General features: G+C 44.5%; 1 long non-coding RNA gene across 1 annotated transcript in view; it reads right to left on the bottom strand.

Annotated features, from left to right (window-relative positions):
* Window positions 1–13,313: 13,313 nt before the first annotated feature.
* The window catches only part of LOC129529133 (uncharacterized), a 15,058-nt gene continuing 11,579 nt past the window's right edge, over window positions 13,314–16,792 (bottom strand). Inside the window, exon 2 of the long non-coding RNA XR_008674553.2 lies at window positions 13,314–14,519. This is a non-coding gene — a long non-coding RNA (uncharacterized lncRNA). The remainder of the gene's footprint in view (window positions 14,520–16,792) is intronic.

Genomic DNA, 16,792 nt, shown 5'->3' with positions numbered 1-16,792 from the left:
AGCAATTCATACTAAAATCTGCAGTGGACACTGTGGTTATCTGTCCAACATCTATTCTACATACATCTACCTCCCCTCACCCCACCCCATCATGTTGCTGCCTTGCTGCCAAGGGAGTGGGGTGGAGCTTACCTTGACTCCTGTCCCAGTGGTCAAAGCCAATCAGGTTAATCCCATCCTCCCTTGTTCCAGTGATTGTTTCTAATACATGAGCCAGTCAGCCCAGAGCATTTCGCTGGTGGTCCTGTTAATGCAAAGCTCAGGTTTTTGTGCAGTGCTTGTGGGATGTGTCTGCTCTTTTTTTTTTTTTTTTTGAGACAGAGTTTCACTCTGTTGCCCAGGTTAGAGTGCAGAGGTGTGATCTTGAGTCACTGCAACCTCCACCTCCTGGGTTCAAGTGTTTCTCCTGCCTCAGTCTCCAAGTGTCTGGGATTACAGACATGCACCACCACACCTGGCTAACTTTTGTATTTTTAGTAGAGACGGTGTTACACCATGTTGGCCAGGCTGGTTTTGAACTCCTGACCTCAGGTGATCTGCCCACCTTGGCCTCCCGAAGTGCTGGGATTACAGGCATGAGCCACTGCGCCGGGTCATGGGATGTGGCTGCTAGACATCAGCCAGGAAGCCTGTAGCCTCCACTGTTCCCAGCAGCCATTCTTGAGGGGAACCAGACTTGAATGAAGCGGACGCCAAGTGACAGGGTACTGAGGTGGAAGCAAATGGCCTCTGGATAAAATAACTGAGTTGCTATCTTAAGTAACCCTACCGCTCCAGCCTACTAAACTTGCCAATTATGAAAGTCAATAATTCCCTGACTGCAATTTTAAAGTCCAAAGTTATAAAATCAAAGGTTTTCTCTCTCTATCCCAACTACAAGTTACAAGTTTAAGACAAACTCATTTAGTGGCAACATCTGCACTGAACCGATATGAGACTATGATCTTTATTTATCTCTCTCTAAAGAAACATTAATGTATTTGATTATGAGGTGCTGCCCCAGCCCCCACTGGGAATTTCACATAATATATAGTGTAGTACTACATTACCTTTCTAAAATCCCACAAAAGCCAAATTCAAAAATTCATTCCAGATAACAGATTGTGGATTTGCCTAGCCTCTCAGGAAGAAAATTTGGTGAAATTTAACAAAAATCTGTCAAATATACTTACCTTTTACGAATTTATCATATAGAAACCATTGGCTAGGTATACAAGGTTGTACAGATTTATAATAATCATAATAACAGCCATGAGGGTTTCCAGGTGTCAGACAGTGCACTAAGCACTTTATAGACGTTATCGTAATTGAGATAGCTATTGTTATTATCCTTATAATATACATCGGGAAACTGACACTCATCTGGATATGAATGTTAGTAGCCTAAAGTCAAGAGCTAATGAACACTAAGTCCATAGAAAATGGACTTTGAAGTGTCCAGACAATAGGGGATTTGATTTAAAAATTAGAGTATATCTATAACATGGTTGGATGAATTGATTGATTGAGACAGGGTCTCACTCTGTTGCCCAGGCTGGAGTGCAGTGATGCAATCATGGCTCACTACAGCCTCGACCTCCACAAGCTCAGGTGATCCTCCTACTTCAGCCTCCTGAGTAGCTGGGACAACAGTCTTGTGCCACCATGCCCAGCTAACTTTTGTACTTTTCATAGAGATGGGGTTTCATCATGTTGCCCAGGCTGGTCTTGAACTCCTGAGCTCAAGCAATCTGCCCATCTAGGTGTCCCAAATTGTTGAGATTATAGGTGTGAGTCATCATGCCTGGCCATGGAATAATTTATATCCACTAAATGTAAGGAAGGATTTCATGATACGTTTAAATTTTTTATTTTTTTTTATTTTTTTTATTTTTTATTGATCATTCTTGGGTGTTTCTCGCAGAGGGGGATTTGGCAAGGTTACAGGACAATAGTGGAGGGAAGGTCAGCAGATAAACAAGTGAACAAAGTTCTCTGGTTTTCCTAGGCAGAGGACCCTGCGGCCTTCCGCAGTGTTTGTGTCCCTGGGTACTTGAGATTAGGGAGTGGTGATGGCGATACGTTTAAATTTTAAGAACAGGTATTGATTATGTAAGGTGTTTTAAAAATTCTATTTAGCTTAGGTTATTACAATCTTTAAAATGTAAAGAGGAAAAAAAAGCAGGTTACCAAAAAAGTATGTACAATTCAATTTTTTAAGACATATAAATTATAGAAGGGCAGTCAATAAAAGTTTAATAGTAGTCATGTGGTTATATTGAGATTGGAGACAAGGGTAAGAAGAGATCATGAGTGGGCTTTTTTGTTGTTGTTTATTTTTCTTTCTTTCTTTTTTTTTTTTTTGAATGGAGTCTTACTCTGTCACCCAGCCTGGAGTACAGTGGCACAATCTCGGCTCACTGCAACCTCCACCTCCTGGGTTCAAGCAATTCTCCTGCCTCAGTCTCCCAAGTAGCTGGGATTTCAAGCACGTGTCACCACACCTGGCTAATTTTTGTATTTTTAGTAGAGACAGAGTTTCACCATGTTGGCCAGGCTGGTCTTGAACTCCTGACCTCAAATGACCCACCCTCCTTGGCCTCCCAAAGTGCTGGGATTACAGGCATGAGCCACTGCACCTGGCCTGTTGTTTATTTTTCTTAATTGGAGTTTCTGATTTTCCTTCTGTTATGGACTTAATTGTGCATCCGAAAATTGATATGATGAAGTAATCCCTAATGTGGTTATATATGAAAATACGGCCTTTGAGGACATAATAAAGGTTAGATTAGGTCATAAGGGCAAAGCCCTAGTTCAACAAGACTCTTGTTCTTCTAAGAGGAAGAGACACAGGAGTGCTCACAGAAGAAAGGCCCTGTGAGGACACAGTGAGAAGGTTGCTGTCTGCAAGTCAGCAAGGGAGGCCTCAACAGAAACCAACCCTGCTGGCACCTTGATCTTGGACTTGCAGCTTCCACAACTATGAGAAAATGAGTTTCTGATTTTTTTTTTTTTGGTCTACTTCTTTCATTTAGTTTCTGATGTGTAAGCCACCTGGGGTGTGATATTTTGTTATGGCAGCCCAAGCTGACTAATATACCTATTGTAGACATGCATTATTCCATATATTTTTTTAATTTTTTAAATCAAAGTTGTTTAGGAAAAAAAAAAAGATATTGCTTGATTTCCCCGTGACCACTGAGGGCAAGCCAGTCCTGGTCCTCACGCTGCAAGAAAAGGGAAGGGAATTCACATCATCTGAGTGTCCTTCTGAGCTAGACCTGTTACCAAAATCTCATGGAAAGGGCATTAATGTCCACATTTGACAGATGGAAACAGCAACTCAGAAAACAGTAAATGCTGACCAGGGCTGTGGCTCACACCTGTAATCCCAGCACTTTGGAAGGCCGAGGCGGGTGAATCACCGGAGGTCAGGAGGTCGAGGCCAGCCTGACCAACATGGTGAAACCCCGTCTCTACTAAAAATACAAAAATTAGCTGGGCATGGTTGTGGGTGCCTGTAATCCCAGCTACTTGGGAGGCTGAGGCAGAAGAATTGCTTGAACCTGGGAGGCAGAGGTTGCAGTGAGCTGAGATTGTGCCATTGCACTCCAGCCTGGGTGACAAGAGAGAAACTGAGTCTCAAAAAAAAGAAAGAGAGAGAGATAGAGAGAGAGAAAAGAGAGCGAGAAAGAAAGAGAGAGAGAAAGAAAGAAAACAAGAAATGCCTGGCCCCAAATCCCCAGCTAGGAAGCAAGCATAGCTGGCGTTGGGACCCAGGTCTATCTGATCCCCAAATCCAGTTGAGCTTGTCCCATCTCTTACCTCTGCCTCCATATAGCGGATGCTGAAATGGCCACAGATATGGGTAGGGTCGGGGTGGGGAACATCTTTCAGCCCGTAAGGAGTACCCAGAAGATTTTGCTTCCAAATTCTGGGCAAGAATGGCTTTCCTGAGAGCAAGAAGTCACTTGAATTTTGCTGTGAAAAATCTTAACAGCTAACGCGTAACTTCTACATCTATTGCATCAGGGTTCACTGACTCGAGAAGCTGTAGGCATATGGGAGAAGTGTCATGAATGTGAGGCAAGCCAGGCATAAAGCAATGCTGTGTGGTGGAGACTGTGGCAAACTGGGGAGCACAAGTTCCGCTCAACAGGACAGCCGCTCCTCGTCCAGCCACTGGAATGCAAACCCAGGTGCCAGCGATTCTGGGTTTTCACGAACCTGGAAATCCGGACGTTTGTGTGAATTTGCTCATTTAAAAATTTATTAATATGTTTTTTGGCTGCATAAATGTCTTCTTTTGAGAAGTGTCTGTTCATGTCCTTTACCCACTTTTTGATGGGGTTGTTTGTTTTTTTCTTGTAAATTTGTTTGAGTTCATTGTAGATTCTGGATATTAGCCCTTTGTCAGATGAGTAGGTTGCGAAAATTTTCTCCCATTTTGTAGGTTGCCTCTTCACTCTGATGGTGGTTTCTTTTGTGGTGCAGAAGCTCTTTAGTTTAATTAGATCCCATTTGTCAATTTTGTCTTTTGTTGCCATTGCTTTTGGTGTTTTAGACATGAAGTCCTTGCCCATGCCTATGTCCTGAATGGTAATGCCTAGGTTTTCTTCTAGGGTTTTTATGGTGTTAGGTCTAACGTTTAAGTCTTTAATCCATCTTGAATTGATTTTTGTGTAAGGTGTAAGGAAGGGATCCAGTTTCAGCTTTCTATGTATGGCTAGCCAGTTTTCCCAGCACCATTTATTAAATAGGGAATCCTTTCCCCATTGCTTGTTTTTCTCAGGTTTGTCAAAGATCAGATAGTTGTAGATATGCGGCGTTATTTCTGAGGGCTCTGTTCTGTTCCATTGATCTATATCTCTGTTTTGGTACCAGTACCATGCTGTTTTGGTTACTGTAGCCTTGTAGTATAGTTTGAAGTCAGGTAGTGTGATGCCTCCAGCTTTGTTCTTTTGGCTTAGGATTGACTTGGCGATGCGGGCTCTTTTTTGGTTCCATATGAACTTTAAAGTAGTTTTTTCCAATTCTGTGAAGAAAGGCATTGGTAGCTTGATGGGGATGGCATCGAATCTGTAAATTACCTTGGGCAGTATGGCCATTTTCACGATATTGATTCTTCCTACCCATGAGCATGGAATGTTCTTCCATTTGTTTGTATCCTCTTTTATTTCCTTGAGCAGTGGTTTGTACTTCTCCTTGAAGAGGTCCTTCACATCCCTTGTAAGTTGGATTCCTAGGTATTTTATTCTGTTTGAAGCAATTGTGAATGGGAGTTCACTCTCACACCAGTTAGAATGGCAATCATTAAAAAGTCAGGAAACAACAGGTGCTGGAGGGGATGTGGAGAAATAGGAACACTTTTACACTGTTGGTGGGACTGTAAACTAGTTCAACCATTGTGGAAGTCAGTGTGGCGATTCCTCAGGGATCTAGAACTGGAAATACCATTTGACCCAGCCATCCCATTACTGGGTATATACCCAAAGGACTATAAATCATGCTGCTATAAAGACACATGCACACGTATGTTTATTGCGGCATTACTCACAATAGCAAAGACTTGGAACCAACCCAAATGTCCAACAATGATAGACTGGATTAGGAAAATGTGGCACATATACACCATGGAATACTATGCAGCCATAAAAAATGATGAGTTCATGTCTTTTGTAGGGACATGGATGAAATTGGAAATCATCATTCTCAGTAAACCATCGCAAGAACAAAAAACCAAACACCACATATTCTCACTCATAGGTGGGAATTGAACAATGAGATCACATGGACACAGGAAGGGGAATATCACACTCTGGGGACTGTTGTGGGGTGGGGGGAGGGGGGAGGGATAGCATTGGGAGATATACCTAATGCTAGATGACGAGTTAGTGGGTGCAGCGCACCAGCATGGCACATGTATACATATGTAACTAACCTGCACAATGTGCACATGTACCCTAAAACTTAAAGTATAATAATAAAAAAAAAATAAATAAATAAATAAATAATTTATTAATAAATTCGGCTGGGTGCAGTGGCTCCCGCCTATAATCCCAGCACTTTGGGAGACCAAGGCGGGTGGATCACCTGAGGTCAGGAGTTCGAGACAAGCCTGGCCAGTATGACGAAGCCCTGTCTCTTAATACAAAATTAGCTGGGCATGGTGCTGTGCGGCTGTAATCCTAGCTACTTGGGAGGCTGAGGCAGGAGAATCGCTTTAACCTGGGAGGCAGAGGTTGCAGTGAGCCAAGATGGCGCCACTGCACTCCAGCCTGGGCAACAGAGCAAGACTCCATCTCAAAAAAAATAAAAATAAAAATTTATTGATAAATGTATATAAAAAAGAACACTGGGGCAGGCATAACAGAACATATCTACAGGGTGGATCCCAGCCCACACATTGTCTGTTTGCAACCTCTGCATTAGCGCATTTAATTTTTGCCACACTCCCAGAGGCAGTATGTTTGGTAACATAGCACTCAGTACTTTAACAGATACAAGTCTCAGTGGCTAAACACATGGACGTTTATTTTTCACTCATATAAAGTCCAGTTGGCAGCGGTGTGGGGAGGAACAAAGAGTTCTATCAACTTTCCCCTGGGGCTTTGAAGCTACCCCAGGCATTGATATCCAATGGGCAGATGGGCAGAGAGAGTGGAGGATCATGGGGGTTTTATGGGCAGCAGCATTCCTCACTTCTGCCCACATTCATTGGCCACAACTCAGTCATGTGGTCGCCCCACCTCAATGCAAAGTGGAGCTGGGAAATGCAGTCCCTGGTGAGTGGCAGCCTCTTTCCAACACCTACTGCGTCCTATGGACTGAGAACACAGGTCTCTGGGGGCAGAGATCCATCTCTGCCTCACGCAGTTATTATCATCATCTCTATTTTACAGATGAAGACATGAATCTCAGAGAGGGTAAGTGACCTGTGAGAAGTCACACAGCCAGGAGCCCTGTCTTACTGACTCCAATCCAGGGATCTTTCCTCCATCTGTGTTTCTCAACCTTGCATCTCATGAGAATCACTTATGGCACTTGTTAAACATACAGGTTCCTGGTCCTCACCCCAGACTTTGAATCCGAATGTTCAGTGGAAGAACGTGGTAATCCTAGATGGTTCTTATATTAGGCTCTACACTGGTGGCTGAACCTTAGCACCATCTGGGTAGCTTTGTGAAACAAGAATCTCTTGGCCCTGACACCTAGCAATTCTGATTCAGTTGGTCTGGGGCAGGAGCCCTGACATGGACATTTTATAAAGCTCCCAGGTGATCCTGAAAACCACTGCTTCTGCTCCAAACCAAACTGGGCTAGTCATCAGTCTCACCCAGTAGAGATTTCAAGCTGAAGCAGTGAAAGAGAAGGTGGCGGGGAGTGGAGGGGTGTCAATCACTGATTTTTTACCCTGTGTGCACATTAGAACTAACTAAGGCCTTTTATAAAGTAGCAGTGCCAGGAATCCAGCCCTAGAGATTCTGATTTAATTGGTTTATGGTATGGCCTGGGAATCCACATTTATTTATTTATTTATCTATTATTTATTTTTAAGATGGAGTCTCACTCTGTTGCCAAGACTGGAGTGCAGTGGCATGATCTTAGCTCACTGCAACCTCTGCCTCTCGGGTTTAAGTGATTCTCCTGCCTCAGCCTTCCCGAGTAGCTGGGCTTATGCCTGCCACAACAACCAGTTAATTTTTGTATTTTTAGTAGAGACAGGGTTTCACCATGTTAGCCAGGTTGGTCTCAAACTCCTGAACTCAAGTGATCCACCCGCCTTGGCTTCCCAAAGTGTTGGGACTACAGGCGAGAGCCTGTAATAAAATAAATAAATAATAAATATGAAGATAAATAAAATAAAATATAAATAAAAAATATACATAAATAAAAAATAAATAGGTGCACAGCCTATTTATTTATAAAACAAATTTATAAAAATAAATAAATTTATTTAAAAAATATAAATATAAAAATATATAAATATAAATAAATAATTAGGCGCCCAGCCTATTTATTTAATTTTGAGACGGAGTCTCACTGTGTCGCCAGGCTGGAGTGCAGTGGCATGATCTTGGTTCTCTGCAACCTCTGCCTCCTGGGTTCAAGTGATTCTCCTCTCTCAGGCTCCCATGTAGCTGGGACTACAGGCACCCACCACCACGCCCAGCTAATTTTTGTATTTTTAGTAGAGATAGGGTTTCACCATGTTGGCCAGGCTAGTCTCGAACTCCTGACCTCAGGTCATTTGCCCGCCTCAGCCTCCCAAAGTGCTGGGATTATAGGCATGAGCCACCGTGCCCAGCCGCTTTCCCTATTTTTAAAGCTCTCATAGAGGACTGTGATCCTCCCCTCTGCCCCAGGGTCTTGCTACTCAAAGCATAGTCTAAAGCATCAGCACAGCACTGGGAGCTTGTAAGAAATGCAGAGTCTCAGGCCCTACCCTAAGCCCACAGTTTAGCAGACTCCCAGGAGATTGGCATGCACTTTAATTGTGAGAAGCTCTGCTGTAAGGCACACAGGCTCCTTTTGGGAGGACAGCTGATTAGGTCCTCCAATCAGGGCTGGCCCATCTTCTCTTCCTTCCCCACCCAGCTCTTGAAGCTGAGAAAGTTTTTTCAGTGTCATCAGCATAGCTGGCCCCCAAGTGTCTGGCCCTTGCTGCCCCCTGCTGTGGCCATCTGCTCATGAATACCCTGTCAGAAGGTCTGGGCACGTAGAGTTTGGTGAATCAGCAGGGGTTTGCAGGCCCTTTCTGCCAGGGAAGGGCATCACAGACCCTCGGCATCCACTCAAGGAGCAGACCATGGGATTGCATGCTTCACCCAAGGAAGATCTAAAGGTCTTTAGATCTGCAGGCTGGAGAAAATGACAGACTTGTTCTGTGAGGTTCTGGGACCAATCAGAGGAAGTTATAGGGAGCGCTGTTGCAGTTCAATATAAGGAAAAGGTTCAAACAAGCAGGAAGGGGCTGAGGCAGAGGGCAGTGAACATCCTGTTTCTGAAAAGAACATGCAGGGGTTGAATGACCTTCTTTCAGGGAGAACCTGTGGGTTGGGTGTGAGCTTGGAGGGGGCCTCCACTCAGGGCTGGAACATGCAGCCTCCTCAAAGGCAGGGACGCCGGGTCATGGCGCGAGAAGAGCATGGGGAGTGAGATGATTCGGGATTCCTCTGTGTCTCTCCCTGCCAACGCTGATTCATCAAACCGCGCCTATGCCCAGACCTCCTGACAGTTTCTATAATGAGAGAGCTGTGGCCAAGGTCATGGGGCATGAAGGCAGTTTGGTTAAACACAAACTGTCTGAGTGTGAAATAACTTCCATGTTGGTCTCTGCTAGTTTGTAAGCTCAGTAAGGTCAGTGGCGGCTACCTGTTGAGTCTGCAAGCACCTGGCAGAGGGTCCGGCAGATAATATTCATAGCATCTGCCCAATAAATATTTGTTGACTTCAATATAATTGGTTGAAAATATTAGTCCCTTGTTTGTTTTTATTTTGAGACAGTCTCATTCTGTTGCCCGGGCTGGAGTGCAGTGGCGCGATCTCAGTTGACTGCAACCTCTGCCTCCTGGGTTCAAGTGATTCTCCTGCCTCAACCTCCCAAGTAGCTGGGAGTACAGGTGCATGCCACCACACCTAATTTTTGTATTTTTAGTAGAGACAGGGTTTCACCATGTTGGCCAGGCTGGTCTCGAACTCCTGACCTCAAGTGATCTGCCTGCCTCAGCCTCCCAAAGTGTTGGGATTACAGGCGTGAGCCACCACTCCCGGCCCCTTGTGTTTTTTTGTTTTTTTTTTTTTTTTTTTTTTTTTTTTTGAGACAGAGTTTCTCTCTTGTCACCCAGGCTGGAGTGCAATGCCGGGATCTCGGCTCACTGCAACCTTTGCCTCCTAGATTCAAGCAACTCTCCTGCCATAGCCTCCCCAGTAGCTGGGATTACAGGCGTCTGCCACACCTGCCACATTTTTATATTTTTAATAGAGACAGGGTTTCACCGTGTTGGCCAGGCTGGTCTCGAACTCCTGACTTCAGGTGATCCGCCCACCTCAGCCTCCCGAAGTGCTGGGATTACAGGCATGAGCCACTACACCCGGCCCCTCGCGTGTTTCTTATTGATAATTTTTATCACTGTAGGATAATTTGACATCCTTTCGTGCCCTTTTGAGCACTTTTGTCAGCTGTTCAAATTTTATGGTTTTTTTTTTCCTTGATTTCTCTTTATGCTCTAATTCTTCTTCACCCAACTTATATGTGCACTGCACTCGTAACAGCAACACAACTAGAATATCCTAAAGGGCCCATAAAAGACGGTTTGTTAAGTTAAGCTCAGTATATTAGTAAGGGACAACAGCAAATTGCAAAATAGCCTGTGTGGTCAGATCTCATTAAAGGTGTTTTTGATATGTATGCAAAGAAAATACTTAAAACACTGGTTGTTGTTTCAATGAGTCAAGAACCTCTCTGTGAATTGAACGAGAGGTAGAAACTTGAACCCAAACACACAACTTTAGTGAATTCAGGGGCTCCCTTCCCCAAAAGCAGGCTACTAATCCGGGTTAAGAATCACACATCGACCAGGTGTTGTGACTCACACCTGTAATTCCAGCACCTTGGGAGGCTGAGGCCGGCAGATCACTTGAGGTCAGGAGTTCGAGACCAACCTGGCCAACATAGTGACACTCCATTTCTACTAAAAATACAAAAAGTTAGCCAGATATGGTCAGGGGCTCCTGTAATCCCAGCTACCCAGGAGGCTGAGGCAGGAGAATTGCTTGAACAGGGGATGCGGCGGTTGCAGTGAGCCCAGATTTCACCACAGCACTCCAGCCTAGGCGACAGAGTGAGACTACATTTCAATAAAACAAACGGAAAAGAACCACGTATCCAGAAGGCTTCCACCAGGATGCCACGGCCTTTGGGTGGGTGGAATCATGGGTGTTCTTTAGGAGCTACTTTTTGCTTGGCTGTATTTCTTTTTTTTCCTTCCTATTCTGAGCATTGGTTACTTTTGAATAAGAGACAGGAACTGGACTTACTCTAAACTCTACTTTAAATCTCTAGTTCATTTTTGCCAGCTTTCTCTAATTGGCAGTGTTTTTGAGGAAACTTCAGATTGAAAAAGGGTGAATGCTTCCAATAACCAGTTAATGAGGAAGCTGAGGCCCAAGAGATCCAGTGATTTATCTGCCCAGGACGGGCAGCAGGGCAGGCTGAGAACTCAGGCCCATCTCCTTATGTCCTCTCCTCCCCTCCCGATTACTGCCATCTCTCCACATCAGCAATGCCCAGGTGTCTCCGGCATTCATGGCCTCACAGCTTGGACACTCCATGCCCCTGACATGACTGGTGTGGATTCTAGACAGTGGAGACATTAGACCATGCAACCTCCACTTACACCTTTGCTTTACTGGAAAACCACACTGGGCTGCAGATCAAACACACAGAACTGCTGGCAGAAGTCCTGTGCCCGGCACCATCAAATTCAAGTAATATATAAAGGAATAAATAAAGATATCTCTATTATCCTGAAGAGGTATAGAATAAATTATCATTTTGCAAACTACCAGATTGGCAAGATTGAAAAGAATGACACTGTCCCCCACTGGCAATCTTGGTGGAGGCCAGGGTTTCTCATCCTTGGAACTATTAACATAATTCTTTGTTGTGGGGGACTCTCCTGTTTATTGTAAGGTGTCAAGCAGCATCCCTGGCTTCTGTCCACTAGATATCAGTAGCATCTCCGTCACCATCCCCCAAGTTGTGACAGCCAAAAATATCTCCAGGCATTGCCAAATGTCCCCTCAGGGGCAGAACCTCAGAGGAAGAAGCATCTCTGGCTGAGAACCACCATAGGCCAATGGGTGCCCCAAACACCACTGGTGGGAGTGGAATCCAGGAATTCTGCCTGTTCATCAAATATTACAATCTGTGTTACCAGCAACTTCACTTCAAAATACATTTACAAGAGTACAAACTTGTTTGACAAGCATTTTAATGCAGCACCATTGGTAATATTTTAAACATTGGTAATAACCAGGCCAGGTGTGGTGGCTCACACCTGTAATCAGCACTTTGGGAGGCTGAAACAGGTGGATCACCTGAAGTCAGGGGTTTGAGACCAGCCTGGCCAACATGTTGAAAACCCATCTCTACTAAAAATACAAAAATTAGCCAGGTATGGTGGCGCATGCCTGTAATCCCAGCTACTCGGGAGGCTGAGGCAGGAGAATCACTTGAACCCAGGAGGTGGAAGTTGCAGTGAGTTAAGATCGCACCACTGCACTCCAGCCTGAGTGACAGTGAGACTCTGTCTCTAAATAAATAAATAAATAAATAAAATAATAAAAATTGGTAATAACCCAAATTAAATAATACATTAAATATACATACCTGTAAAATGCCCAGACATTGAAAGGAGACATTGAAAAGAGTTTCTATGTCTGTCTTTTTTTTTTTTCTAAGACGGAATTTCACTCGTTGCCCAGGCTGGAATGCAATGGTGAGATCTTGGCTCACTGCAACCTCTGCCTCCTGGATTCAAGTGATTCTCCTGCCTCAGCCTCCTGAGTAGCTGGGATTACAGGCGTGTGCCACCATGCCCGGCTAATTTTTGTATTTTTAGTAGAGACGGGATTTCACCATGTTGGCCAGGCTGGTCTCGAACTCCTGACCTCAGGTGATCCACCCGCCTCGGCCTCCCAAAGTGCTGGGATTACAGGCGTGAGCCACCACGCCTGGCCATGTCTTTCTTTCTAGAATAGACAAGTAGCTCTGATGTAGCAAGGTCTTCAAATCATGAGGAGGATAAATCAAGATGCAGTATAGAGGACATTTTTATAAAATTTAAAGAACAAACTGTACGAACAAGTGCACGTGTACATGTACTGAAAAAGTATACACAGAGAAATATGCATGGGTTTAGTTTATTTAAAGCCTGGAAGGAGGTGTACTAAACCACAAACAGCAGGCAGCTGTCTCTCTGCAGAGTAGAATGGAGGGGCATGGGGGAGCACATGACAATTTTCGTTTCTACTTTAAGTATTTCAGCCCCATCCCATTAATGGATATATTATACTCAAAGGAAAAGAAATCGTTCTACCACAAAGACACACGCACCCACATGTTCACTGCAGTGCTATTCACAATAGCACAGACATGGAATCAGCCCAGGTGTGGATCAACAGTGGATCTGATAAAGAAAATATGGCACATATACACCGTGGAATATTAGGCAGCCATATAAAAGAATGAAATCGTGTCTTTTGTAACAACGTGGATGTAGCTGGAGGCCATTATCCTAAGTGGATTAACATAGAAACAGAAAACAAAATCATACACCACATTCTTTTTATTTTTTTATTTTTATTTTTTTGAGATGGAGTCTCACTCTGTCACCCAGGCTGGAGTGCAGTGGTACAATCTCAGCTCACTGCAACCTCCACCTCCCCGGTTCAGGCGATTCTCCTGTCTCAGCCTCCCGAGTAGCTAGGACTACAGGTGCCCACCACCACACCCGGCCAATTTTTTATGTTTTTAGTAGAGACGGGGTTTCACTGTGTTAGCCAAGATGGTCTCGATCTCTTGACCTCATGATCCACCCACCTCGGCCTCCCAAAGTGCTGGGCATGTTCTTACTTCTAAGTGGGAGCTAAACATTGAGTACACATGGTCATAAAAACAGGAACAGCAGACACTGGGGAACACAAGAATGGAGAGGGATGGGAGTAAGGGTTGAAAAAACTACTTATCGGGCACTATGCTCACCACTGGGGTGACTAATTCATTCGTACTCCAAACCTCAGCAGCCCACACTATACCTATGTAACAAACCTGCACATGTACCCCAATTCTAAAATAAAGGTTAAAAAAGAAAAAAAAATTTCAGCATCACTTGTTTCATCTTACAAGGGCATTGTAAAATAGTAAAGATAAAAGTTAAGAGATAGGAAAAGAAAAAAAAGGGAAAAATAAAAAAACCCTCATTGGAGTCCTGTTCTGCCCACCCCTGGAGTTACTAAGTAAGCCCAACTTAAGGGGTCCCTTGAGCTCCAGACTGTAAAGCCCCCAAGGCAGCATCATCCACACCACCTTATCAGATCCTCAAAGCAATTCTTCTAAGTTGGTAGACCGGGGTAGTTATTTCCATTCTGCAAATGGGGAAACGGAGACTCAGAAAGTACAGTGACTTGCCCAAGGGCCCACAAGAAGTGGTGGCCCTGGAGGGATGAAAGGGAACCCAGTTCTCTGGAGTCCCAGGCCACTGTTCCTTCTGCTGCAACTCCCCAAGTAACAGGAACAGGTGCAGCAATGGGCATTTACAATCAAGGGCCAAATATGCAACCCTGTTCAAGCTTGTGCCTCAACTCCTTCAATTCCTCATCAGCTTTTATTCCTTCAAAGCTGGTATTCATCTTTCTAAAGTAATTTCCATCCTTCTGGCTCTTCTTTTCTGAAGGCAGCACGCTTTAGAAAGAGCAGGGCTTGAGATCTGACTGTCACTCACGAGCTCAAGTGGCTTCGCCTCTCTGGGCCTCATCTGCAAAATGGAGATAAACATAGTAACTCCCAGAATCATTCTGAGGATCAAGGCAGTCATGTGTGAATGCATTTTGTACAATACAGAGCACTGGGGAATACTGATTTTACTTTAACAAAATAAAACTCTAGCTCTCTTTCTGGGAGGTTAGGATACCAGCAGTAGGGTAACTTAAAGGGAGAGTACACTGAACGGGAATCTGAAGTTGAAACAGGCACAAGTATTGGCAATGTAAGTTGGGAAGGCCACACACAGATTTCAGATAATGGGTCAGTCCAGCTAAGCTCGTACCTTTAATAGATTTCTTTAAAATCTATTACTGGGCTTTGGGACTGTGCTGTCACCAGGGAGGGAGGCCACATGCTAAACATCTTAAAGCAGGGGCAACAGAGAAACAGAAAAACCAGTGAATTGGCTAGGCAAGGTGGCTCACACCTGTAATCCCAACACTTTCGGAGGCGACGGCGGGTGGATCACTTGAGGTCAGGAGTTTGATACCAGCCTGGCCAATATGGTGAAACCCTGTCTCTACAAAAAATACAAAAAAGATTAGCTGGACGTGGTGGTGTGAGCTTGTAATTCCAGCTACTCGGGGCGCTGAGGCAGGAGACTCGCTTGAACCCTGGAGGCGGAGATTGCAGTGAGCCGAGATGGTGCCACTGCACTCCAGTTTGGGTGACACAGCAAGACTCCGTCTCAAAAAAAAAAAAAAAATTTCCAGCACTGAAAATTATATTTCCACCCGCAGGTCTGTTTAGACCAGGCAGGAAACAGGGTGAATATGTCCACTCAGGGTTTATGGGACTGTTAGCTAATTTAAGAACATTGTAACAGGCAGCATAGGTAGAAGCACCTTGAGCATGGGACCGACCCCCACTAACCCAAGGACATGTAGTAAAACCTGCCTTGTAAAGAAATAGCAACAAAGGTGGACTTTGAAAAAGCTCACCTCGCTGCCTGAAAGGGTGTGGTGAGGATGGCCCTAATACACACACTGCTGAGAGTAACGGTTGAGAACTTTCCTTTGAAGCAATTTATTAGTGTGTTGCCGGAGACTTTAAAGTGTTTATACCTTCCCACCCAGGAGTTCCAGGTGTAAAATTCTAAGAAAATAATCAGACAAGGATTTTTGGTTTAGAGTTTTTTATTACAACAAACACCCACACACACCCCTAATTGTCCAGAAACAGGTGAATGGTTAACTACAGAATAAGTTATGAATACATTTAAATGATGGACTATTATACAGTCATTAAAATAATGTTTTGAGGAATATTTTGTGACATAAAAATGCTAATAGTAAATTGAAGGAAAGCAGGATATAACACGTATGCCCAGTGTATGAGGCTGTTTGTGCACTGATGTAAATAAATGCCTGAGTCTGTCTTTATAAAGAAAACAAGTTTAATTTGTTCTTGGTTCTGCAAGCTGTATAGTAAGTGGGGTGCTGGCATCTGCTTCTGGTGAGACCATAGGGAATTTACAGTCATGGTGGAAGGCAAAGGGGAGCCTGTGTGTCACATGGCAAGAGCAGGAACAAGAGACAGGGGAGGTGCCGCACACCTTTAAACAACCAGATCTCCCATTAGCTCACTCATCACCACAGGATGGCGCTAAGCCAAGCATGAGGAATATGCCCCCGTGATCCAAACACCTCCCACCAGGCCCCACCTCCAACACTGGAGATTACAGTTCCACATGAGATTTGGAGGGGACAAACATCCAAGCCAGTTCACACAGTGTACCAGCAATTAAAATGCACACACTTAAAATACTAATGATAATAGTAGCAGTGGCTAATGTTGTTGGATGCTATATTAGTCTGTTTTGCGATGCTATAAAGGAATAGCTGAGACTGGGTAATGTACACAGAAAAGAAGTTTGCTTGGGTCACAGTTCTGCATGGCACCAGCATCTGCCTGGCTTCTAGTGAGTGTCTCAGGCTGCTTCCACTCATGGCAGGAGGTGAAGCGGAGCCGGCCTGCACAGATAACACGGCCAGAGAGGGAAGCAAGAGGGAGGAGGCAGGAGGTACCAGGCTCTTTCTAACAAATGGGCCTGGGGTGAACTCATTACCATGGGAGGGCACCACGCCATTCCTGAGGGATCCACCCCCATGACCCAAACACCTCCCATCAGGCCCCACCTGCAACACTGGGGGTCACAGTTTGACCTGAGATTTGGAGGGGACAAATATCTAAGCCATATCAGATGCTATGAGCCGAGCAGTGTTCTACCACATTAGTCATTTCATCCTCTCCTAGCCCTCTAAG

The sequence above is a fragment of the Gorilla gorilla genome, chromosome 21 (assembly GCF_029281585.2).
Source record: "Gorilla gorilla gorilla isolate KB3781 chromosome 21, NHGRI_mGorGor1-v2.1_pri, whole genome shotgun sequence".
Classification (NCBI taxonomy): Eukaryota; Metazoa; Chordata; class Mammalia; order Primates; family Hominidae; genus Gorilla; species Gorilla gorilla.
This window is presented reverse-complemented; position numbering and strand designations above follow the sequence as displayed.